This window comes from Dendrobates tinctorius, unplaced genomic scaffold (assembly GCF_039654945.1).
Source record: "Dendrobates tinctorius isolate UK_male_01 unplaced genomic scaffold, ASM3965494v1 ptg000057l, whole genome shotgun sequence".
NCBI classification, from domain to species: Eukaryota; Metazoa; Chordata; class Amphibia; order Anura; family Dendrobatidae; genus Dendrobates; species Dendrobates tinctorius.
Genome location: NW_027361725.1, coordinates 10,850,428 through 10,874,267, shown reverse-complemented (window position 1 = coordinate 10,874,267; position 23,840 = coordinate 10,850,428). Strand labels below are relative to the sequence as shown.

Below are 23,840 nucleotides of genomic sequence, written 5' to 3'. Positions count from 1 at the left end.
CCACTAGCTCGAAACGCGTAGCCTGTTTCTCTCTACTGTGACGTGGTTATTTGGAGAGCTTCGAGCATTGTACATTTTAAGTATTTTTCATTAAAGAAGATTTTAAAGCAGCTGGAGCTGAACTTTCCTTCTCCTGATCATTGACTTGTATGCCCTACCAAATCTTTGCACCAAGAAGCAGGGCACATTGCTTAGTTGCTATCCCAGCAATGTTATCATACAAAACTGAAAGGAAAAAAATTATGGAAGAAGTTGTGTATAGTTGGGAAAGCCTCTGTGTGCCATATTGCTGCTATGGGGTCGATGCTGTAGAAAATGTCTGTATCCTGTTTTTTTTTTTTCATTTGGGGCTACTGGATTCTCTGAAAGAAGTGAGTGTAGAATACAAAGGAAGTGTAGAAAGTTCCACAAGGGTAATGGATAGATTGTACATGTGGTAACAGATATTAGGTGTTTTGTAATGAGAGAAAAACGTCATGGACTTGTCCGATCTTCCGGGGAGAGAGACTCTTTTAGGCCGGAGTCACACTTGCCGTATGAAAAATTGGTCCGATTCTGTCTGCCAAAAATCGCACCAATGTTCTCCATATGGTGATTCGTATGTAATCCGTTTGCAAAGCGATGATGCAATCTACGAGGGGCGATCCAAAAGTAATGATAATCGGTTATTTCTATTGCACACAGAAATTAAAAAAAAATGTTTTCTTCTCTCTTAGGTACCCACTAGTCCAGGAAAAAAAAATCACTTAAATAGGCCACGATTCCCGGGAGCTACATTCATTTGAATATGAACTGCCAAGGAGTGAACATCAAAATGGAAAAAAACGAGCTCAGAGCTGTCATCAAATACCTCTGCTTGAAAAAAATGTCTACCTAAGACATACACAGCGACTTGGTGGAAACATTGGGGGACTCTTCTCCTCCATATTCCACAGTTGCACACTGGGCCAAGGAATTTAAGCTGGGAAGAACATCGACGGAAGATGAACATCGCGAAGGACGCCCATCCACGTCCCTCAATGAAGAAAACGTGAAAAAAGTTGAAGAAGTTGTATTGGCAGATCGAAGAGTGACTATCAGGCATGTAGCTGAGGTCACAGGGATCTCATATGGCAGTATTCAAAGAATCCTTGCAAAAGAATTTCATATGAGAAAGGTCTCCGCGCGTTGGGTGCCAAAAATGTTAACCGACGAGCAAAAGAAGAAACGAGTTGACATTTCGATAGCAAATCTTGAAAAGTTCCAAGCAGACAAGGAGAATTTTTTGTCAGGTTTTTTGACCATGGATGAGACCTGGATCCACCACTTTGATCCCGAAACTAAACAACAATCGATGACATGAAAACGAGCCGACGAACCGACGCCGAAGAAATTCAAAGTGTCAAGCTCAGCAGGGAAGGTTATGGCGTCCGTTTTTTGGGACGCTGAAGGAATTATTATGGTGGACTATTTGGAGAAGGGAGCCACTATTACGGGCTCCTACTACGCAGAACAAATAAGAAGATTGCGGGAGGCTATCAAGGAGAAAAGGCGCGGCAAACTGCGGGCTGGAGTGCTGTTTCACCAAGATAACGCACCTGCTCACAAAGCTGCAGTTGCCATGGCTACCATTCAAGAAGCGGGCTTTGAACTGGTGGAACACCCCCCTATTCGCCAGATCTAGCCCCCAGTGACTTCTTTCTCTTTCCTCGGCTCAAGGAACACCTCCGGGGCAAGAAATTTGATGACAATAGCGTCGTGATAACCGCTGTTGGGGAGTTTTTTGAGGGTCAAGATCAAGAATTTTTTTCGAAGGGAATTCTAAGTTTAGAAAAGAGATGGACTAAATGTATAGACTTGTTAGGAGACTATGTAGAAAAATAAAAAAAAATGTTGACTATATTCATTGTGTTTATTATTGATTATCATTACTTTTGGATCGCCCCTCGTATGTATCCGTGTGAAATGCGCATGGTATCCTTATGTCATGCGCATGCCGTGATTTTATTGCAGACTTGCAAAATGAACATATAATGGATCTATGGCCTGAAATGAATTATTAACCTAATCAAGGACCCTATTTATTGGCTCAACAATAAGTTCCACCCTCCAATCTTTGCATTAGAGTCCATGCTTGAGTTTTGGTATTGCTGCTTTGTGTCAAACATATAAGACAGGCTTATTTTAAACTCTGCTGAGCGGGTTCCTTTCCACTGGGTTTTGTCCCGATGTTTTGGGGAGCCATACCCAGTGATTGTGGATCCGATGAGGCAGAGAAGAATGTGGGTACATCCGCTTTTGAGGAGACGGCTGACTAAAGGGCATTTCCACCGTCTGTATGCTTCTCTACGCAGCCATCCTGGCAAGTTCTACCACTATTGTCAGATGAACGTGCCCACATTTGACAATCTTCTGGAGACTGTGAGCCCTGAGATCACCTTCAAAGACACCAAGATGTGCAAGTGTATTTCCACCGAGGATCACGTTTTACTTACCTTTCGGTTTGTATTCATCCTCTATGTTGCTTATGTATTTTAATTGTGTTGTTGTTAAATACACTGATCCCCATTCCTTTTATAATGGTTTGTTTCCTTTTGTTTAATTATTTTTTTAGATTTCATTTTGCCTTTGACATTCCATGCAGTTTTTAATAGTTCTGTAGGCATTGAATTGTGTTGTCTTTTGTTTAGCAGGGCTTAGTTTCCACTGGCCATAACTTTTATGATGTTCTAAACTGTTTAGTTGAGGCATGGATATGTACTTTTTTCATTTTTTTATTCAATTCTCTTATAGATTCTTTTCCACTGGGTTCTCCTATGCGGCTCTTCATCTTGAGTTTTTAAATGGGAAATCCACCATCTCAGGCATTGTCCGTTCTACGTGCTCAGAAATATGGTCCTGACTGCATCAATCGGTAATGCCTGAGCCCCAAAAACAAGACTGACTGCGGATAGCCCGTGGCTTTGAGGAAACATGCCAGTTTCCAAACTGCATTGGATCCCTAGATGGGAAGCACATTAGTGTGTGTAAGCCGCCAAACTCAGGGTACCAATATTATAATTATAAACAGTATTTTTCTGTAGTGCTCTTGGCCCTGGTTGACTGTGCATACAGGTTTATAGTTGTAGATATTGGGGACTATGGATCAACTGGACACTCCAGAGTTTTCAATTCTTCAATAATGGGTCGATGGCTGCGCACTAATGACTTGGACCTCCCACCCCCACGTCAGCTACCAGGGTCTACTATGGAAGCGGTGCCTTATGTGATGGTTGCTTATGAGGCCTTTCAAGTAACCCACAATGCCATGAGGCCCTATTCACGTAGAGCCCTGGACCACTGGCGCAGAGTCTTTAATTTCCGCCTATGCCGCGCACGACGACTGGTGGAGTGTGCCTTTGGCATTCTCTGTGCCAAATGACAGGTCCTGCAGTCAGCCATTCAACTTAGTGAAGGAAATGTGAACAAGGATATTAAAGCCTGTGTGATACTTCATAACTTCACCAGAATCCATGACTGTACATCAAATAATGGTGATGAAGTGGCGGATGGAAATAATGGCATGGCTACTACATATGTACTTCATCCACGTCGTCAGCCCTCTGGACTGAAAGTGCAGGATGTGTTAATGAATTATTTTTGCTTCATCAGAGGGATCTACTCCATGGCAAGACAATGCTGTGTCTATGTTATGATGTTTTTGTTTTTTATGATTAAAAATAAAGTTATGTTAATGTTTGAAGTGTGTGTTGTGTTGGCCTAATAATGATCTAAAACTGATATTAAACACATCATCTATATTGTTGTTGCAGCACAAACCACACAAACTGAATTAACTAGTTTTAATCCAAACATGTTTTTGTAAGCAAAAATAACCATATTTTAACCCCTTAAAGACCGCCGATACGCCTTTTAACGGCGGTAATTAAGGGTACTTAAAGCACAGCGCTGTTAATTCACGGCGCTGTGGAGTAAGTAAATAGCGCCCCCCAGTGTCTGATTTTTTCTGGGGTCTCGGCTGCCGGGGGTAGTCGAGACCCCAGAGAACATGAATAAGGTTGGTTTTTACCGACCCTGCTTTTGGGATCGCCGTTATTAACCCTATAACAGCGATCGCAAAAAAAAAAGCCGCAATTTTGCATTTAATTTCTCTTTCCTCTGATGTGATTGCACATCAGAGGAGAGAGAAATAGGGTCCCCGATTCCCCCTGTACCTCTCGGTGGTCCTAGATTCCCTCCCGGTGGTCCTGTGTCCTGCCGGCGTCCTCTGGTGGGCGCCGCCATCTTGGATCCGGAAGAATATGGCGGGCACATGTGCAGTGCGCCCGCCGCGAATCTGCCGGCTGGTAGATCCATTCATTCATTTTGATCACTATGTTAAACTATCATAGTGATCAAAATAAAAAAAATAGTAAATAACTCCCCTTTTATCACCCCCTTTGTTAGGCAAACATAATGAAATAAAGAAAATATATATTTTTTTCATTTTTCTATTAGGGTTAGGGTTAGAGCTAAGGCTAGGGCTAGGGCTAGGGTTAGGGCTAGGGTTAGGGCTAGAATTAGGGTTAGGGTTGGAATTAGGGTTAGGGCTAGGGTTAGGGTTAGAATTAGGGTTAGGGTTAGAATTAGGGTTAGGGTTAGAATTAGGGTTAGGGTTAGAATTAGGGTTAGGGTTAGAATTAGGGTTAGGGTTAGAATTAGGGTTAGGGTTAGAATTAGGGTTAGGGTTAGAATTAGGGTTAGGGTTAGAATTAGGGTTAGGGTTAGAATTACGATTAGGGATTGGTGTTGGGATTAGGGTTAGGGGTGTGTTGGGATTAGGGTTGGAGCAAGAATTGAGGGGATTCCACTATTTACCAACTTTGGGGGTCTAATGTCTCCTGTTACCCTTGGGAAAAATTGGGGGCTAAAAAAAAAAAAAAATCACTTTTGTGGAAAACAAAAAGACTTTTTAAAAAAAAAGAACAAAAAAAAAAATCACACAAGCGCTTACCGGCAATAAAGGAGAACTACGTCCTCAGCTGCTGAGGTCAAATAGGGGTCGGTGTCAGCCCATACTACATAAAATAGCGAAAATAAACAAAATGACCTGTGCTATAGGACTAAAGAAAATGAACATTGATAAAAACCAAATAAAGTAGAGAAACAACCCACTCTAAAATATGCATGGATAAAATAAGCATATATATATAAAGTTATGGCATGTACAGTATATATAACGTATCACTCACCAATAAAAGGCAGACCAATAGATGTGATGCAAATTAGTGGCTGTGACTGCTGCTCTTTGATAGAGGTGAGAAGATGCAAGGCAAGTGTCTTGCACCAAGAGGTTAAGTAATCCATGCTCCTTAACAATGCAAATGCAAATGACAGATGGTGAAAGCTGGAGGGAGTGAGCGCTTCTAACAATAGTCTGAAGCCAGATAAGCTCCAAGGCAGTGGGGCTATAATGTAACCCAGCACAGGGAGCAAACTGCAGAGAGACAGACACTGGCTGACACAGAGTGGGGGGAGGGCGGGAGGTTAGAAGTGCAAGGTAAAAGCAGGGAAACGCTCCGGCCGAAAGAATCCCTGGATACCCGCTTGGAAACAGCCGCCAGAAAGTATCTGAGCATGTGACGTCACAGCCCGTACAGGGCAGCACAAGGATCAAAAAGCTAACCATCGCGTTTCAAATGCCTAAGCTGCCTTCTTCATCAGGGTGCCTGTGATCCAGGGATGACGCCCATAAATACCCTCGGTGACTGCTGCATTAACCCTTACCGTGCCTCAGTGAAATTAGCACCATGGAGATAGAGTAAACCACCCATTTCCTAACGTAACTATAATATGGTGGAAGGCTGGGAATTTACAAATTATTGTATTATAATAGTAAATTAAAAATTCTTTAGTAAATTAAACATGCTTAGTATTAAGGATTGGGGTTGGGATTAGGGTTAGGGGTGTGTTGGGATTAGGGTTGGAGCAAGAATTGAGGGGTTTCCACTATTTACCAACTTTGGGGGTCTAATTTCTCCTGTTACCCTTGGGAGAAATTGGGGACTAAAAAAAAAATCACTTTTGTGGAAAACAAAAAGACTTTTTTTATTTTCACGGCGCTGCGTTATAAACTCTTGTGAAGCACTTGGGGGTTCAAAGTGCTCACCACATATCTAAATTAGCTCCTTCAGGGGTCTAGTTTCCAAAATGGGGTCACTTGTGGGGGTTTGTACTGTTTAGGCACATCAGTGGCTCTGCAAAGGAAACATGACGCCCAAAGACCATTCCATCAAAGTCTGCATTCCAAAATGGCGCTCCTTCCCTTCCGAGCTCTCCCATGCGCCCAAACAGTGGTTCCCCCCCACATATGGGGTATCAGCGTACTCAGGACAAATTGCACAACAACTTTTGTGTTCCAATTTCACCTGTTACCTTTAGGAAAATAAAAAATAGCGGGCTAAATTATCATTTTTGAGGAAAAAAAGTGATTATTTTATTTTCACTGCTCTTGCGTTATAAACTTCTGTGAAGCACTTGGTGGTTCAAAGTGCTCACCACACATTTAGATAAGTTCCTTAAGGGGTCTAGTTTCCAAAATAGTGTCAATTGTGGGTTTTTTTCACTGTTTAGGCACCCCAGGGGCTCTCCAAAAGTGACATGGCGTCCAATCTCAATTCCAGCCAATTCTGCACTGAAAAAGTCAAACGGTACTCCTTCCCTTCTGAGCTCTGCCATGCGCCCAAACAGTGGTTTACCCGCACATATGGGGTATCAGCGTACTCAGGACAAATCGTACAACAACTCTGGGGGTATGATTTTTGCCTGTTACCCTTGTAAAAATAAAAATTTTGGGGCGAAAATATAATTTTTGTGGAAAAAAAATTATTTTTCATTTTCACGGCTCTACGTTATAAACTTCTGTGAAGCACTTGAAGGTTCAAAGTGCTCACCACACATCTAGAAAAGTTCCTTAATGGGTCTAGTTTCCAAAATGGGGCCACTGTTTAGGAACATCAGGAGCTCTCCGAACGCAATATGGCATCCGATCTTAATTCCAGCCAATTCTGAGTTGAAAAAATCAAACGGCACTCCCTCCCTTGCAAGCTCTGCCGTGCGCTGAAAAAGTGGTTTACCCCCACATTTTGCATATCAGCGTATTCAGGAGAAATTGCACAACAAATTTTGTGGTTCATTTTCTCTTTTAACACTTGTGAAAATAAAAAAAATTGGTTCTGAAGTAAATTTTTTGCAAAAAAAAGTTAAATGTTAATTTTTTCCTTCCACATTGCTTTAGTTCCTGTGAAGCACATAAAGGGTTAATAAACTTCTTGAATGTGGTTTTGAGCACCTTGAGGGGTCTAGTTTTTAGAATGGTGTCACTGGGTATTTTCTGTCATGTACACCCCTCAAAATGACTTTAAATATGATGTGGCCCCTAAAAAAAAAGGTTTTGTAAATTTTGTTGTGAAAATGAGAAATCACTAGTCAACTTTTAACCCTTATAACTTCCTAACAGAAAAAAAAATTGTTTCCAAAATTGTGCTGATGTAAAGTAGACATGGTGAAAATGTTATTTATAAAGAAATTTGTGTGATACATCTCTCTGATTTATGGGCATAAAAATTTAAAATTTTAAAATTGCACAATTTTCTAAATTTTCGCCATATTTCCGTTTTTTTCATAAATAAACACAAGACATATCGATGAAACTTTACCACTTACATGAAGTACAATATGTCATAAAAAACATTCTCAGAATCAGCAAGATCTGTTAAAGCGTTCCAGCGTTATAACCTCATAAATTGACAGTGGTCAGAATGGTAAAAATTGGCTTGGTCATTAAGCTGCAAACTGGCTCTGTCACTAAGGGGTTAAGCATATGGCATATTGGGCCACTATAACTGGGCCCGCATAAACTTCCAAACACAAAAAAAGCTTTCTCGAGATGACACTTTGCCTTACAAATTATGGTAGGTTGGTGGTGGTGATGGCGGTAGGACAGCATGAGACGTTTGGCGACTTTGTGTGGCAACCTGAGTGTGACCCTGAGAGATGGATGATGTTCCAGGATTACGGACCAAGGAAGGTACCTGTTGGGGAGAATGGTACTGTGCAGTATGGTAAGAAAGTTGGTAATCCTGTATAGTTTGCGTGGCCCATTTGTTCATACCCCAAAATGACCATGTCGACCATACCCATGTTGGGACCACTCTCCAACAGTGGGTTTGCTCAAGTGGCCACATTGGGCAGGTGCAGCAGTATCCGAAAATTGCCCTTGTAGTGGCCGATGTTGGTTTTGGGGCATGCTGTTACTGAGGTGATGGCATACGTGTAGGAGGTGGTTCAGCAACTGATAGTGCCTGCTCATCCTGGATTCCTTCCATTTGGAGTTTGCTGTTGCTAGACATTTGCCACATTTCTAGGTATAAAAATACCGGATTATTTGGTGAGGTGCAGGCATCAATTAAAACTTGGATTGTCCCTCTGGCCTGCAGCCTCACCTCACGGGGAATTGTGTGTAGATAGCGTGCAAGATCGCGTGCATAGGCTTTCTCACCCTCGTTGTTCACAGTGCGTGAAAGGTAGTCCAAAATCCCTGTGTCCACTTGGTGCCTATTACCGGTGATTGCAAACTCCTTCCTGCAATGGCCATGGCATGGGATGGCGGCAGCCTGGGGTGAAGTGTCCAGGGGTAATGTTGGACTACTACTGTGGCCCCGGTCCTCATCATCTGGATTGTCCTCCTGTTGTGCAGAAGGCGCTGCTGGTGGTGGTTGGGTGGAGGATGATGCTGCCGAAGATGAGCCAGCCACTTCTTCAACTTCACCAACTGGGTCGATGTTGACCTCGTAGTCTGAAGTAGTTTCCCACTCGGTAAGGATCGAGTCAGTTCTGTTTTTTAGCACAAAGTTGAAGCAAAAAAAATTAAGATTTGCCGGTAAGACCATGTGTAAAATGTGGGGTCATGCATATGTAGGGGGTCATAAAAAACTGTCTTGTGCCCCAAACACGTCCTAGTTCGGAATGTATATATTATTTATTGATATGTATTTAACTGTTCTATAATGGTTCTTATATCTATATCTATCTATCTATATATATATATACACATATAGTATATATATATATATAAATGTATATATGTTGTGTAGAATAGGGAAAGTGCAGTACCTCAATGTGGGCACTAGATGGGGGTACAATAGTGTACATAGTTTACATAGGAGGAGTCAACCGCAGATAAGATAAGTTTTTCTTTTTCCAGGGAGTAGAGATACAGAGCCCGGACAGGGCGGATGACTCCGTAACGTTGGGAAGTGGGAAACCCAGCCGTCCAGGGCCAGGGGGTCAGAAGTGCAGCAGTGCTGACAAGCAGGTTGCTCTAAAATGTGGCAGCTTACTACTTGGGCAGATGCCCTCATCGTGAAACGGACAAGGGAACTCCTGAACGTAGTGAAGCTGAACAGGAAGGATGCTGTGGTATCGGTCGAGATGAGATGACCTGGGTACAAACTGAAGGAAATAAGGAAAAGCACAGGGAAAGTGAAGGATATGAACTGTGCAGAACTCTGTGTTGATGCTGTAACTAGAGTTGAGCGAAATGGGTCGGTCAAATTCAAGTCGTCGACTTTCGATAAAGTTGGGTTTCGCCGATCAAAACCCGACCATAGCATGAGGTCGGCCATGCGGTCGCCGACCCGAGCGCCAAAGTCGCGTTTACCATAATGCTTCCAGTGCCTTTTCTCAGCCAATGATCAAGGACGCACACTGTAGGCAATGCGATGACATAGCCAACGGCCACCACTATCTTAGAGGGCATTCAAGTGATTGGCTTGCTTTGTGTAGTGTCATAGTTGCTATAAAAGCCCTGACCGCCGACCGCCATTTTACATCTGATGATGTTAGCATAGGGAGAGGTTGCTGCCGCTCTTTCTCAATAGGGAGAGTGTTAGGCAGGAAAGAAAAAAAAATCTGTGCTTTTGCTGAAAACAATTTTCACTGTACAGTTAGTGTGCAGTGACAGGGGAGGATTTTTTGTGTGCAGCAGCGCTGGTGGTTATTAGGCTGCCTTATTAGGCTATATGATAGCTGCATTGCTGTGTGCACACTGCTGTGCAGACTGCTTTTTTCAAAGCACTCCTGTCACGTCCGCCATGTCTATTTTGCCTCATGAACCTCTGGAGCGGTGTGCATGCGCACCTTGTATCTGCTATCCTGCTTGATCCCTAGAGCAGTGTGCACACTCACCTCATGTCTGCTGAGCTGCAAGATGCCTGCGTTTCTGCTTTGCTTTCTGTGATCTTCTCGTCATGTCTAGAATCCCTGATCATGTGACGTTTCCTAGGATCCTGCACTGTCTGGTTCTGCAATCATCTCGTCATGTCTGAAACCTTGATCATGTGACGTTTCCTAAGATCCTGCACTGTCTGGTTCTGCAATCATCTCGTCATGTCTGAAACTCTGATCATGTGACCTTTCCTAGGATCCTGCACTGTCTGGTTCTGCAATCATCTCGACATGTCTAGAATCCCTAATCATGTGTCCTTCCTAGGATCCTGCACTGTCTGGTTCGGTGATCATCTCGTCATGTCTGAAACCCTGATCATGTGACTGCGCTCTGTGATCCTGGAGCATCTGAACTAGGAAATTCTCCCCTGGTCCTGACCCGGAAGAGGAGGTGCTGTGCCCTATATCAGACCACCCCTTCCTTTGCTCAGGGCCTGATTATTGTGTTGGTTCCCTGCACGGCTCTTGGTCTGTGGGGTTGCTCCCTCTATTCTGTGCCCTTGCACTTTGCTCTGTAGTGCTTCTCTGCACACGCTCCATGCTCGTATTCCGCCTCTTGTCTTGTGACATGTCTTGTGTTGTCTCTCGTTCCATGTTTGTCTTTGCCTTGCTTTGCCTTGTAGTCCTTCTGCTGTTCTCCGTCTTAGTCTGTTTTGCTATGTCTCGCATTAGCTATTCTTTGACTTGTAGTCCTTCCTCTGTTCTCTGCCTTGCCTATTTCACCATGTCCAGTCTTTGCTATTCTGAGCCTTGTAGTACTTCTCATGTTCTTGTCTCATCCTTGTTTTCCGAACTCTGTCCTCTGGTGCTCTCTTGCACATTTCAAAGTCTAGTCCCAAGGTTCTCCCTTGGCCCGGCTCTGGGTTTCGGCCTATGCTCCGCTGCTAGACTCTGTTCTCGCTCTGACCTGGCTCTGTTTCTGCCTATGTTCCGCTCCGTACCTTGTTTCTTGCCTAGTCTTGCCCTGTTCCTTGCCTTGTCCTTGCCTTGATCCCCGGTGTGGGTTCCTCTTGGCCGTCTCCGGTGCCGTGGTAAGTGCCTCGTGTTTGTGTACAGCCATGTGCACTGGCCAGGGTGGCGTGCCTCTTGCGTGGCTCCTAGCACACAGCCCTTCCTTGAACCCTGGCGTGGCTCCTAGCACGCACCCTGCCTTGAACCCTGGCATGGCTCCTAGCACGCACCCTGCCTTGAACCCTGGCGTGGCTCCTAGCACGCACCCTGCCCTGAACCTGGCGTGGCTCCTAGCACGCACCCTGCCTTGAACCCTGGCATGGCTCCTAGCACGCACCCTGCCTTGAACTCTGCCGTGGCTCCTAGCACACACCCTGCCCTGAACCTGGCGTGGCTCCTAGCACGCACCCTGCCTTGAACCCTGGTGTGGCTCCTAGCACGCACCCTGCCTTGAACCCTGGCGTGGCTCCTAGCACGCACCCTGCCCTGAACCTGGCGTGGCTCCTAGCACGCACCCTGCCCTGAACCTGGCGTGGCTCCTAGCTCGCACCCTGCCTTGAACCCTGGCGTGGCTCCTAGCACGCACCCTGCCTTGAACCCTGGCGTGGCTCCTAGCACGCACCTAGCCTTGATCCCTGGCGTGTCCCCTACACACGCACCTAGCCTTGGACCTTGGAGTGTTCCCTAACACGCACCATGCCTGGATATCTGTCGTGCCTCCTTGCCTGAACCCTGGTTTGCCTGCCGGATGCCCGGAACTTGCCGATCGCTGCCAGAGATCGTAAGCTGGATGACTGCGGCCTGATGTCCGGAGCTGATGTCCGCAGCCTGATGCCTAGATCCTGTTGATCGTCGCCAGCGGTCCGGAGTCTGATGCCATTGTGCCTTTACCTGTACCTAGGCGTGCCACCTGGCACGTACTATGCTATGAACCTTGGCGTGCCCACGCGCGCACCTTGCACGTTTTGCTTGTTTTCACGTTTGCACTGAATGTGATCCTGAAGATCTTAATGAAGATACCTTGCACTTACCTCTTGTCTTGTCTTGTTTCCTGCTGTCTCTGGTCGGCAGACACTCCCATAGTGTCCCCCTGAGCCGGCCGCCTGGTCCCAGCAGTCTTGGTGGCTCACCCCCTTGGTCTTGCCCCTGACACTCCCTGTATAGGGAGTGGATTCTCACAAGGTCAGCTCGCCCATGGTGGGTGGGTGCCACGACCCAGAGGGTCCACTCAAAAAAAATGGGCTCAGCAGGAGCTGAGTCCATCACAACTCCTACTTTTATTCTTTTTTTTCTGCACAGTTACCGAGCATTCATTTTTTCACACACCGTATAGAGGTGTACGCTCCTCACACACTACCGTGTACTGGCCGGTATCACGGACAAATACATGCTATCTGTGTGTGACTCTGTAAAAAAATAGAAGGAGATTTACATTTTTCAATACATACATCATATAGAGCTGTCCGCTTCTCAAACAGTATTGTATATCTGCTGTTTGGATTATGGTCAAATCTATACAGTGACAGCATGTGTGAGTCCGTAAATACATATATGGACATTTCCATTTTTCCATACACCGTATAGAGCTGTCCGCTTCTCAAACAGTATCGTATGTCTGCTGTTTGGATTATGGTCAAATCTATACAGAATACAGAAACAGCGTGTGTGTGTATGTGACTCCGGAAATACATATACGGACATTTCCATTTTTCCATACACCGTATAGAGCTGTCCGCTTCTCAAACAGTATTGTATATCTGCCATTTGGATTACGGTGAAATCTATACAGAGACAGTGTGTGTGTGTGTGACTCCGGAAAAAAATAGATGGAGATTTAAAATTTTCCATACATACGCCGTATAGAGCTGTCCGCTTCTCAAACAGTATCGTATATCTGCTGTTTGGATTACGGTCAAATCTATACAGAGACAGCGTGTGTGTTTGAGACTCCGGAAATACATATACGGACACTTCCATTTTTCAATACATACACCGTATAGAGCTGTCCGCTTCAGGTACAGTACCGTATATCTGCTGTTTAGATTACGGTAAAATCCATACTGAGACAGCGTCTGTGTGTGACCATGGAAAAAAATAGACGTAGATTTTCATTTTTCCATACATACACCATATAGAGCTGTACGCTCCTCACACACTACCATGTACCGGCTGGTATCACGGACAAATACATGCTATTTGTGTGTGACTCCGTAAAAAAATAGACAGAGATTTTAATTTTTCCATACATACACCGTATAGAGCTGTCCGCTTCTGATACAGTACCATATATCTGCTGTTTAGATTACGGTAAAATCCATACTGAGACAGCGTCTGTGTTTGACTACGGAAAAAAATATACGCAGATCTTCATTTTTCCATACATACACCTTATAGAGCTGTACGCGCCTCACACACTACCATGTACCGGCTGGTATCACGGACAAATACATGCTATCTGTGTGTGACTCCGTAAGGAAATGGGTGGAGATTTTCATTTTTCCATACATACACCGTATAGAGCTGTCCGCTTCTGATACAGTACCGTATATCTGCTGTTTAGATTACGGTAAAATCCATACTGAGACAGCGTCTTTGCGTGACTCTGGAAACAAATATACAGAGATTGACATTTTCCCCAAAAATGTATACAGCTGTACACTACTGATGCAGTACCGTATATCTGCTGGTTGGATTACGGTCAAATACATACTGGGAGAGCGTATGTGACTAAGGAAGGAAATATATACAGAGATTTAAATTTTTCCCTACACCTTCTACAGCTGTACGCTCCTCATACTGTACTATATATCTGCTGGTATTTATGGTACATTTTCCCAAACATGAGGAAGTATGGTGGAAGAGGCCGCGGATGAGGGCAGGGGGGCAGCTGGTACTGATGGTGGTGGTGGTGCATCTGCTGGTTATGCCAAAAGCACAATAGCAGCTAAGGCAGGAGGTGTTGAGCCTGCGGCATCATCTGGCACAAGAAGGCCTGTAAGGTTCCCTTTTCTGGGAGTAGGTAAACCGCTTTTAAAGCAGGAGCATCAGGAACAGGTTTTGGCTTACAATGCTGAAACAGCCTCCAGCTCTATTGCCTCCTCTTCTGAAGTTTCAAACACTGCAAGCACTGAGTTGTCAGTGCAGGCTTGTGGTCAGGAGCAACACCTTTCCTTGTGTCCTTCACCCACACCAAAAGTGAAGGATGCGGCAGGCCACACTTCAGATTACTCCATGGAGCTCTTTTCACATACCATGCCTGGGTTATCAAGTCAAATCCTGAATTCCCCAGTCCAAGATGAATCTGACATGGAGCGCACTGATGCACAGCCACTGCTAGATGATTCTGCTGGTACATTGACCAAGAGCATTAGATTTCCCTCGCAGTCTACTGAGCCAGAATCAGACCCTGATGAAACTCAGGTGCCCCTTCCCGCATACTATACCACCTTACACGGTGACACAGAGGAAAGTGCAGATGAAATTGAAGAGGAGGTGATGGATGACCCAGTTGTTGACCCGTATTGGCATACATTGAGGGAAGAGGGTGCTGCTGGCAATAGCTCAGAAGAGGAGAAGGATCTGCAGCAGACATCGACATCGCAGCAGCGGTTATCTGGCCAGCCCGTAGCTGTCCAAAAACGTAGTAAAAAAACAAAAGAGTTGCAGGACAGCTTGGCCAGACGGTCAAATTAGCACAGTGTACAAGCCCTGAAAATTTATACCATAGAAGTGTCATGATCCAGGACGGGGTTTTGTCTTTGGCCCATCCTGGTCAGACAGGGGTTAATTGTTTCTGCCTCTCTCTGGCAGAGGGTGGCTATTTAGTAGCCAGTCGACCTAGGTCCGGTGTCAGTTATATTCCTGCCCTCGGCTGAGGTAGTTGACCTCTTGCGTACGTGTGCCTTGTGCCTGATAACTTGTTGCTTGCTTGGTTTTGATCTGGTTCCGTCCCTGTTCCGAGTTCTGCCTGTCCCTCTTGTACTGCTCTACCTTCTCTGTGTATGACTCTCTGCCTGTGACTTGACTATTCTCTGCTCGTCCCTCTGGTACCCCGTCGCCCTCTCCGTTTGTGACCTCTGCTTGTCTGACCTGCGTTTCCCTCTCCTCTACTACAGTATCCCTGCAGTTAGTATATTACATCATCTGCAGCAGTAGGACGCTAAGCCCTGCCCCCTGCAGTCACATGATCGTAGGTCCTTGTACTCCTTACTACTTTCAGGGTTGCAGGTCCTGTCTGCTTGAACTTTCACTGCAGTATTAGACCCCGGGCCCTCCCGTAGTGTGGGTAAGTCACCCTGCTCAGCCGTGGCAGTTTGCCAACGCTGACAGGATCCTGACAAGTAGGAAGAGTGCAGTGTGGCACTTTTTTGTCCAAAATCCTATTGATGAGGCAAAGGTTATCTGTAAGAAGTGCGGAAGGACCTTTAGTTGAGGGAAAAATCTCCAAAATTTGAATACCAGTTGCATGCTTAGACATTTAACCACCATGCACTTGCAAGCGTGGACAGAATACAAAACCTCAGGTAGCACATGTGCACCTGCTCCGACTGAAGGTAGCCAGCAATGCTCCATCGCTTCCCCCACTGTAAGCCCACCAATAAGCACACCAGCAAGCAAGAAATGTTGAGGTGTCATCGCAAGGCCAAAGCACTCAGGGAATCACAATGTTTTTTGCAACGAAAGACTGAATCTAGGCCATCACCACCACCACCATCACTATCACCAGCCCCCTCTCAGTCCGTCAGGTCCACCGCTAGTGCCCCCATATGCAGCTCTCAAGTCCAGCTCACCCTACCAGACACTCTGAGTAGGACAAGAAAGTACTCATCCTCTCATCCGCGTACACTGGCTTTGAACGCCTACATTGCCAAACTGATCTCATTAGAGATGATGCCCTTCCGTTTGGTTGAAAGCGAAGCGTTCCAAGAGCTCATGGCCTACGCTGTCCCACGCTATGACCTACCCAGTCGGCACTTCTTTTCTTGAAAAGCCATCCCAGCCTTCCACCTGCATGTGAAAGACCGCATTGTCAATGCACTCAAACAATCAGTGAGTGGAAAGGTGCACCTCACAACAGATGCATGGGCCAGTAGGCATGGCCAGGGCCGTTACGTGTCCATCACTGCGCACTGGGTTAATGTGGTGGATGCAGGCTCCACAGGGGACAGCGGCAGAGGAACAGTGCTGCCTAGCCCACGGTATAGGAAACAGTTGGCTGTAGGCGTTCAAACTTCCTCTTCCTCCTCCAGAAGCGAAAGCTCGTCGACAGAGCACAGTCGCACGAGCACTCCATCCACAGCTGCCAGTGTTGCACACGAGGTGTCCCACTATCGAACAGCTAGTGGTAAGCGGCAGCAGGCTGTTTTAAAGATGATGTCTTTGGGCGACAACAGACACACCGCGGAGGTACTGGCCTACTACTTGCAGTGACAAACTGAGTCATAGCTGAGCAGTCTACATCTTGAGCCAGGCAAGGTAGTCAGTGATAATGGCCGGAATTTTGTGGCGGCAATAGCCCTGGCAAAACTCAAATACATACCTTGCCTGGCTCACACCTTGAACCTGGTTTTGCAGTGCTTACTAAATAATTATCCGGAGTTAACAGCCCTGCTCCAAAAGGTGCGAAGACTGTGCTCGCACATCCATCGCTCGCCCGTACACTTCAGCTGTATGCAGAAGCTGCAGCGATCGCTCCACCTCCCCAAGCACCGCCTAATCATAGATGTTGCAACAAGGTGGAACTCCACCATGCACATGGTTGAGAGGCTGTGCGAACAGAGGCTGGCTGTAATGCATTTGTGGGAGGAAACACGGGCAGGCAGTTTGAGGGCAGACATGGAGTTGTCGGGTGTGCAGTGGAAAAAGCTGAAAGACCTCTGTAAAGTCCTTCAGTGTTTTGAGGCATGCACACGGCTGGTAAGTGCAGACGACACCATCATAAGCATGAGCATACTACTTATGCGTCTGCTCATGCAAACTTTGAAGCACATTAAGTATCAGGCGTCTGCAGCAGAGGAGGAGGAAGAGGAGGAAGGAAGCCTTGATGACAGTCAGCCATTGTCAGCGAGGGCAACTGACCTGGATGAGGTGGAGGAAGAAGAGGAGGAGGAAGATGAGGGGGATGTTTATTTTGGGGTGGAGGATGCTTCTCAGGGGGCAAAAGAGAAAATGTTGGTGTGCCAAGGTCAGGTACAGGGTTTGTGCATCACTGGAGGGATGTGGATTTGCCAGAAAGTGCTCCTCCACCCACCACTGGCAGTGCATCATTGACACCTGGAACATTGGCACACATGTGTGATTATGCCTTGCGGATCCTAAAAAGGGACCCCCACATTGCGAAAATGATGAATGATGACGACTACTGGTTGGCCAGCATCCTCGATCCAAGCTATAAAGGCAAATTACAAAACATCATGCCGCAGGAGAACCTAGAGCTAATATTGGCTACCAAACAAGCAACTCTGGTAAACCGTTTGTTTGAGGCATTCCCAGCACACAGCAGCAGTCCTGGTTCTCCCACGAGCCGTAGTGGGCAAAATGGAAGAGGTGTTCGTGGTGCACACAGCCGAAGTGGCCTGCCCTGAACCTGGCGTGGCTCCTAGCACGCACCCTGCCTTGAACCCTGGCGTGGCTCCTAGCACGCACACTGCCTTGAACCCTGGCGTGGCTCCTAGCACGCACCCTGCCCTGAACCTGGCGTGGCTCCTAGCACGCACCCTGCCTTGAACCCTGGCATGGCTCCTAGCATGCACCCTGCCTTGAACCCTGGCGTGGCTCCTAGCACGCACCCTGCCTTGAACCTTGGCGTGGCTCCTAGCAAGCACCCTGCATTGAGCCCTGGCGTGGCTCCTAGCACGCACCCTGCCTTGAACTCTGCCGTGGCTCCTAGCACGCACCCTGCCTTGAACCCTGACCTTGGCGTGTCTCTACACACACACTCTCTCTTGTACCTTGTGCTTTGGCGTGTCTCTACACACACACTCTGTCTTGTACCTTGTGCCTTGGCGTGTCTCTACACACGCACTTTGTCTTGTACCTTGCGCTTTGGCGTGTCTCTACACACGCACTCTGTCTTGTACCTTGTGCTTTGGCGTGTCTCTACACACGCACCCTGTCTCGTTTTGTGAACCCTGGCGTGTCCCCTACACATGCACCTAGCTTTGAACCCTGGCGTGTCCCCTACACACGCACCTAGCCTTGATCCCTGGCGTGTCCCCTACACACGCACCTAGCCTTGGACCTTGACATGTTCCCTAACACGCACCATGCCTGGATATCTGTCGTGCCTCCTTGCCTGAACCCTGGTTTGCCTGCCGGATGCCCGGAACTTGCCGATCGCTGCCAGAGATCGTAAGCTGGATGACTGCGGCCTGATGTCCGGAGCTGATGTCCACAGCCTGATGCCTAGATCCTGTCGGTCGTCGCCAGCGGTCCGGAGTCCGATGCCATTGTGCCTTTACCTGTACCTAGGCGTGCCACCTGGCACGTACTATGCTATGAACCTTGGCGTGCCCACGCGCGCACCTTGCACGTTTTGCTTGTTTTCACGTTTGCACTGAATGTGATCCTGAAGATCTTAATGAAGATACCTTGCACTTACCTCTTGTCTTGTCTTGTTTCCTGCTTGTCTCTGGTCGGCAGACACTCCCATAGTGTCCCCCTGAGCCGGCCGCCTGGTCCCAGCAGTCGTGGTGGCTCACCCCCTTGGTCTTGCCCCTGACACTCCCTGTATAGGGGGTGGATTCTCACAAGGTCAGCTCGCCCTCGGTGGGTGGGTGCCACGACCCAGAGGGTCCACTCAAAAAAAATGGGCTCAGCAGGAGCTGAGTCCATCACAACTCCTACTTTTATTCTTTTTTTTCTGCACAGTTACCGAGCATTCATTTTTTCACACACTGTAAAGAGGTGTACGCTCCTCACACACTACCGTGTACTGGCCGGTATCACGGACAAATACATGCTATCTGTGTGTGACTCTGTAAAAAAATAGAAGGAGATTTACATTTTTCAATACATACATCATATAGAGCTGTCCGCTTCTCAAACAGTATTGTATATCTGCTGTTTGGATTATGGTCAAATCTATACAGTGACAGCATGTGTGAGTCCGTAAATACATATATGGACATTTCCATTTTTCCATACACCGTATAGAGCTGTCCGCTTCTCAAACAGTATCGTATGTCTGCTGTTTGGATTATGGTCAAATCTATACAGAATACAGAAACAGCGTGTGTGTGTGTATGAGACTCCGGAAATACATATACAGACATTTCCATTTTTCCATACACCATATAGAGCTGTCCGCTTCTCAAACAGTATTGTATATCTGCCATTTGGATTACGGTGAAATCTATACAGAGACGGTGTGTGTGTGTGACTCCGGAAAAAAATAGAAGGAGATTTAAAATTTTCCATACATACGCCGTATAGAGCTGTCCGCTTCTCAAACAGTATCGTATATCTGCTGTTTGGATTACGGTCAAATCTATACAGAGACAGCGTGTGTGTTTGAGACTCCGGAAATACATATATGGACACTTCCATTTTTCCATACATACACCGTATAGAGCTGTCCGCTTCAGGTACAGTACCGTATATCTGCTGGTTGGATTACGGTCAAATACATACTGGGAGAGCGTATGTGACTAAGGAAGGAAATATATACAGAGATTTAAATTTTTCCCTACACCTTCTACAGCTGTACGCTCCTCATACTGTACTATATATCTGCTGGTATTTTTGGTACATTTTCCCAAACATGAAGAAGTATGGTGGAAGAGGCCGCGGATGAGGGCGGGGGGTGCAGCTGGTACTGATGTGGTGGTGGTGCATCTGCTGGTTATGCCAAAAGCACAATAGCAGCTAAGGCAGGAGGTGTTGAGCCTGCGGCATCATCTGGCACAAGAAGGCCTGTAAGGTTCCCTTTTCTGGGAGTAGGTAAACCGCTTTTAAAGCAGGAGCATCAGGAACAGGTTTTGGCTTACAATGCTGAAACAGCCTCCAGCTCTATTGCCTCCTCTTCTGAAGTTTCAAACACTGCAAGCACTGAGTTGTCAGTGCAGGCTTGTGGTCAGGAGCAACACCTTTCCTTGTGTCCTTCACCCACACCAAAAGTGAAGGATGCGGCAGGCTACACTTCAGATTACTCCATGGAGCTCTTTTCACATACCATGCCTGGGTTATCAAGTCAAATCCTGAATTCCCCAGTCCAAGATGAATCTGACATGGAGCGCACTGATGCACAGCCACTGCTAGATGATTCTGCTGGTAAACTGACCAAGAGCATTACATTTCCCTCGCAGTCTACTGAGCCAGAGTCAGACCCTGATGAAACTCAGGTGCCCCTTCCCGCATACTATACCACCTTACACGGTGACACAGAGGAAAGTGCAGATGAAATTGAAGAGGAGGTGATGGATGACCCAGTTGTTGACCCGTATTGGCATACATTGAGGGAAGAGGGTGCCGCTGGCAATAGCTCAGAAGAGGAGAAGGATCTGCAGCAGACATCGACATCGCAGCAGCGGTTATCTGGCCAGCCCGTAGCTGTCCAAAAACATGGTAAAAAAACAAAAGAGTTGCAGGACAGCTTGGCCAGACGGTCAAATTAGCACAGCGTACAAGCCCTGAAAATTTATACCATAGAAGTGTCATGATCCAGGACGGGGTTTTGTCTTTGGCCCATCCTGGTCAGACAGGGGTTAATTGTTTCTGCCTCTCTCTGGCAGAGGGTGGCTATTTAGTAGCCACTCGACCTAGGTCCGGTGTCAGTTATATTCCTGCCCTCGGCTGAGGTAGTTGACCTCTTGCGTACGTGTGCCTTGTGCCTGATAACTTGTTGCTTGCTTGGTTTTGATCTGGTTCCGTCCCTGTTCCGAGTTCTGCCTGTCCCTCTTGTACTGCGCTACCTTCTCTGTGTATGACTCTCTGCCTGTGACTTGACTATTCTCTGCTCGTCCCTCTGGTACCCCGTCGCCCTCTCCGTTTGTGACCTCTGCTTGTCTGACCTGCGTTTCCCTCTCCTCTACTACAGTATCCCTGCAGTTAGTATATTACATCATCTGCAGCAGTAGGACGCTAAGCCCTGCCCCCTGCAGTCACACGATCGTAGGTCCTTGTACTCCTTACTACTTTCAGGGTCGCAGGTCCTGTCTGCTTGAACTTTCACTGCAGTATCAGACCCCGGGCCCTCCCGTAGTGTGGGTAAGTCACCCTGCTCAGCCGTGGCAGTTCGCCAACGCTGACAGGATCCTGACAAGTAGGAAGAGTGCAGTGTGGCACTTTTTTGTCCAAAATCCTATTGATGAGGCAAAGGTTATCTGTAAGAAGTGCGGAAGGACCTTTAGTTGAGGGAGGGAAAAATCTCCAAAATTTGAATACCAGTTGCATGCTTAGACATTTAACCACCATGCACTTGCAAGCGTGGACGGAATACAAAACCTCAGGTAGCACATGTGCACCTGCTCCGACTGAAGGTAGCCAGCAATGCTCCATCGCTTCCCCCACTGTAAGCCCACCGATAAGCACACCAGCAGCAAGAAATGTTGAGGTGTCATCGCAAGGCCAAAGCACTCAGGGAATCACAATGTTTTTTGCAACGAAAGACTGAATCTAGGCCATCACCACCACCACCATCACTATCACCAGCCCCCTCTCAGTCCGTCAGGTCCACCGCTAGTTCCCCCATATGCAGCTCTCAAGTCCAGCTCACCCTACCAGACACTCTGAGTAGGACAAGAAAGTACTCATCCTCTCATCCGCGTACACTGGCTTTGAACGCCTACATTGCCAAACTGATCTCATTAGAGATGATGCCCTTCCGTTTGGTTGAAAGCGAAGCGTTCCAAGAGCTCATGGCCTACGCTGTCCCACGCTATGACCTACCCAGTCGGCACTTCTTTTCTTGAAAAGCCATCCCTGCCTTCCACCTGCATGTGAAAGACCGCATTGTCAATGCACTCAAACAATCAGTGAGTGGAAAGGTGCACCTCACAACAGATGCATGGGCCAGTAGGCATGGCCAGGGCCGTTACGTGTCCATCACTGCGCACTGGGTTAATGTGGTGGATGCAGGCTCCACAGGGGACAGCGGCAGAGGAACAGTGCTGCCTAGCCCACGGTATAGGAAACAGTTGGCTGTAGGCGTTCGACCTTCCTCCTCCTCCTCCAGAAGCGAAAGCTTGTCGACAGAGCACAGTCGCATGAGCACTCCATCCACAGCTGCCAGTGTTGCACACGAGGTGTCCCACTATCGAACAGCTAGTGGTAAGCGGCAGCAGGCTGTTTTAAAGATGATGTCTTTGGGCGACAACAGACACACCGCGGAGGTACTGGCCTACTACTTGCAGTGACAAACTGAGTCATAGCTGAGCAGTCTACATCTTGAGCCAGGCAAGGTAGTCAGTGATAATGGCCGGAATTTTGTGGCGGCAATAGCCCTGGCAAAACTCAAATACATACCTTGCCTGGCTCACACCTTGAACCTGGTTTTGCAGTGCTTACTAAATAATTATCCGGAGTTAACAGCCCTGCTCCAAAAGGTGCGAAGACTGTGCTCGCACATCCATCGCTCGCCCGTACACTCCAGCTGTATGCAGAAGCTGCAGCGATCGCTCCACCTCCCCAAGCACCGCCTAATCATAGATGTTGCAACAAGGTGGAACTCCACCATGCACATGGTTGAGAGGCTGTGCGAACAGAGGCTGGCTGTAATGCATTTGTGGGAGGAAACACAGGCAGGCAGTTTGAGGGCAGACATGGAGTTGTCGGGTGTGCAGTGGAAAAAGCTGAAAGACCTCTGTAAAGTCCTTCAGTGTTTTGAGGCATGCACACGGCTGGTAAGTGCAGACGACACCATCATAAGCATGAGCATACTACTTATGCGTCTGCTCATGCAAACTTTGAAGCACATTAAGTATCAGGTGTCTGCAGCAGAGGAGGAGGAAGAGGAGGAAGGAAGCCTTGATGACAGTCAGCCATTGTCAGCGAGGGCAACTGACCTGGATGAGGTGGAGGAAGAAGAGGAGGAGGAATATGAGGGGGATGATTATTTTGGGGAGGAGGATGCTTCTCAGGGGGCAAAAGAGAAAATGTTGGTGTGCCAAGGTCAGGTACAGGGTTTGTGCATCACTGGAGGGATGTGGATTTGCCAGAAAGTGCTCCTCCACCCACCACTGGCAGTGCATCATTGACACCTGGAACATTGGCACACATGTGTGATTATGCCTTGCGGATCCTAAAAGGGACCCCCACATTGCGAAAATGATGAATGATGACGACTACTGGTTGGCCAGCATCCTCGATCCAAGCTATAAAGGCAAATTACAAAGCATCATGCCGCAGGAGAACCTAGAGCTAATATTGGCTACCAAACAAGCAACTCTGGTAAACCGTTTGCTTGAGGCATTCCCAGCACACAGCAGCAGTCCTGGTTCTCCCACAAGCCGTAGTGGGCAAAATGGAAGAGGTGTTCGTGGTGCACACAGCCGAAGTGGCATTGGAGACAGGGGTTTCATGATCATGTTGTGGACTGACTTCTCAAGTACCGCTCAAACGACTGGTAATACTGAATCGATTGCAAGTGACAAGAGACAGCAGTTGTCAACTATGGTTACAAACTGTCACGGTTCTGTTAGGGTCGA

The 23,840-nt window shown here is 47.1% G+C and overlaps 1 long non-coding RNA gene across 1 annotated transcript in view; it reads right to left on the bottom strand.

Annotated features, from left to right (window-relative positions):
* The window catches only part of LOC141091951 (uncharacterized), a 70,904-nt gene extending 65,319 nt beyond the window's left edge, over positions 1–5,585 (bottom strand). Inside the window, exon 1 of the long non-coding RNA XR_012232626.1 lies at positions 5,211–5,585. This is a non-coding gene — a long non-coding RNA (uncharacterized lncRNA). The remainder of the gene's footprint in view (positions 1–5,210) is intronic.
* Between the last annotated feature and the right edge of the window lie 18,255 nt (positions 5,586–23,840).